This window comes from Panthera pardus, unplaced genomic scaffold (genome assembly GCF_024362965.1).
Source record: "Panthera pardus isolate Hobbes unplaced genomic scaffold, ASM2436296v1 HiC_scaffold_24, whole genome shotgun sequence".
Taxonomy (NCBI): domain Eukaryota; kingdom Metazoa; phylum Chordata; class Mammalia; order Carnivora; family Felidae; genus Panthera; species Panthera pardus.
In genome coordinates, this window is record NW_026526810.1 from 99,431,556 (window position 1) to 99,434,735 (window position 3,180).

The 3,180-nt window shown below is 40.6% G+C and overlaps 1 pseudogene; it reads right to left on the reverse strand.

The window, feature by feature from the left end:
• Positions 1 to 1,881: 1,881 nt before the first annotated feature.
• LOC109268199 (60S acidic ribosomal protein P1-like) lies at positions 1,882 to 2,232 on the reverse strand (annotated as a pseudogene).
• Between the last annotated feature and the right edge of the window lie 948 nt (positions 2,233 to 3,180).

Consider the following 3,180-nt stretch of genomic DNA (forward strand, 5'->3'; position numbering starts at 1 on the left):
GAAACATCTGGAGACTCTGGGAGAAGAATCCTGGTATTCTTATTAGACAGAAGATAGGGAGAAAATACATACTTTGGTTTTTTAAATTTCCAAAGAACAGTTTAAGTAAATAAGGTTCAGCTAGTAATTGGGTAGTAATTAGCTAGTAATTGCGCTAAAGTGCAAACCAAGACAGAACAACTTTCTTTACCCTTAGTCTGTAGGCCTCAGCTTTGGACTGGGCCCCAAAATGCTTTCTGTTTTGGAAACCCCAAATCATACAAAATTCAGTAGGTCTGGGGTTTGAACATATGAATAAAACAAGCCAAGTTTCCGCCTGACCTTGGCTAACCTTGAAATCGATCATTCTTCCAGTGCTGGTCTGGCTAACAGTGAAACTTGTGGTTTCATCTTGGTTTTACCACAAAACTTTGTGATGAAACACTAAGACCCACTGAGATTTGCACTTCCATTCCTGTCTTGTTTCAAAATCTTTTTGCAAAATCTGATGACTTCTATAGCATATGACTGTGTAAATCTTTAATTTCTCTTCTGTTCCACAGAAGCTCAGAATGAAATTTCTGCCCAGCAACATTTTTGGAGAACCCAATTATGAAAAAGCAGAAAATGCTAAAATCCATTTAGTGTAAAATGAGGAAATTTCTAAGATATGATGCAAATCTACATGATAGTACTATTAGACCAACTATAACAACAATTCAATTTGAAAGTCACATTTGAAAAAATTTCTGGGGGTTGCATATTATGGGATAGAGTTGCTAGAGGACAGAAGCCCAAAAATTGATATATGTCCCAGAATAAGAGTACAAGAAACATGTAACTGGTATATTATCCTGAAGGGTCCTGAGAAGCCAAAAATCTGAACATGCAATCATTAGCAAAGTCAACATATGTCAATCTCATGAGCTGATTGTACCATTGTAGGTGTAAGAAGTAACATCTCCATTCTGTGTTCTGGCTTGGCATTGATGTAGGTACAGACAAGCGTGCTAAATATCATGTAATCTCATACAATATAGATTCTTTTTTTATTAAGGTATATTTGACACATAACATATTAGTTTCAGGTGTTCAACATGATTCTGCATTCATATATATTGCAAAAATAAGTCTAGAGGCACGTGGGTGGCTCAGTTGGTTAAGTGTCTGACTCTTGGTTTTGACTTGGGTCATGATCCCAGGGTCATGGGATTGAGCCCCACATTGGGCTCTATGCTAATTGTGGAGCCTGCTTAGGATTCTCTCTCCTTCAGTCCCTCTACCCCACTCATGTTATCCCTTCTTAAAAAAAAGGCTAGTCAACGTCCACAATATAGATTCTTCATTTTTTAGAAAAAATTTTAAGTAGGCTTCATGCCCAACACAGACCCCAATGCAGAACTTGAACTCATGCCCCTGAGATCAAGAACTGAGCTGAAATCAAGAGTCAGACACTTAACCGACTGAGCCACCCAGGTGCCCCTCAATATAGAATCTTGTCAAGCACCCATCATTTTTCCATAAAATCTGAATTCCAGCACCATGGTGTTATAGTCCTGAGCTGCACATAACCAGAAATAAAAATAAAAAGCTCACTCTGCCTTGAGCCCCTTCCAAATCTGAATCCTATTTTGTAGGTTTAAAAATTTTAGCCACAAAAATCCATTAACCATCTTTGGAACAAAGGAAGAGAATTTTTGTTTTAGCCCAAAAGACTCTTGTGAATTATGCATGATGTTTTTCCAGCGCTAGGAAAAGGGAGCCAGGGCAGGAGAAATACATGCCACCAGCTTCTATAAAATTCTAAAAGCAGATAACTGGTCTTATCATGTCAAGAACATACTAAAGACAATCCTTGGGTCAGTTATAACCTAGGGACCAACTTTTTTTTTTAAGAGCTTTTTATTGAACAGGTTACAGAGGAGGTTTAACTAAAAAGACCAAAGCCCATGTCATCATCAGACTCCTCAGATTCTTCTTTCTTTGCTTCTACTTTCTTCTCCTCAGCTGGAGCAGCAGTGGTAGAAGAAGCAGGTCCTCCTGCTGGGGCAGATCCACCAGCCCTTACATTGCAATGAGGCACCCGATGTTGACATTGACCAGGGCCTTTGCAAACAAGCTTAGTCAGAAAGGTTCAACATTTATACCTGCTGCTTGAATGAGGGCATTGATCTTATCCTCCATGACTGTCACCTCATCATCATGCTGGATGAGGGCTGAGCAGATGCAGGTGAATTCCTAGACAGAGGCCATGGACAGAGGCCACTGTGCTGAGCTGGCACAGTGCTAGTTGCTGAATGAAGTGAGGGCCTCACCCCAAAGCAGCCTTAGCTTCCTCGGAAGGACAGAGCACCTTAGCAGCAGCTGAGAAAAGGCCCAACTTTAAACTTTCTGCAAAAATGATTAAAAATTTTAAATTTCTGCAAAAGTGATTCAAAATAACCCCAGGAGGGGCACCTAGGTAGCTCAGTCGGTTAAACATCTGACTTCAGGTCCGGTCATGATCCCCCTGGTCTGTGAGTTCAAGCCCCATGTCGGGCTCTGTGCTGACGGCTCAGAGCCTGGAGCCTGCTTTGGATTCTGTGTCACTGCCCTTCCCCCATTCACACTCTGTCTCTCTCTGTCTCTCAAAAATGAATAAACGTTAAAAAATTAAAAAAAAAACAAACAAGGAGGGTAGATGATTGTCCCTTTCCAAGGGCCTCTTTCCCCCTACCTTCTCCTAGGTAACTAGCATGAAAACAATGCTATGCAATTTTCATGTCCTTCCCAAGGACCAAACTGGAAGAAACTTCACAAAGCTCTTGATAGACCAAGGTGTGTATTTATTTCTCTTAAAGAGCCATTTCTACCTTCTTGCCCTCAATGGAAATTACAAATTGTCCCAATGCTAATATAAGCCCCAGGCTACTGAGTCCATAAGTCACAGAGTCCATTAGAGTGATGCAAAGAAACACTTTTTCCCTAAGCCCCAAACAGGGAATTTGGCACCAAAACTAAAATTGATGAGATTACATATTTGGTATTGAAGCCAACTCATGGTCATAGCCAAGGGGTCCCTAATTTCCTACCCTTCTGCAAGATATAGGTACGGCCTCCTTAAGGTAAAAAGCCACCCACCAACTGCCTATGTCACCAATGTATAAAACTCAGTGAGCTCATAATATAAACAGAGAACTATTTACTATATTCTTGGCACTG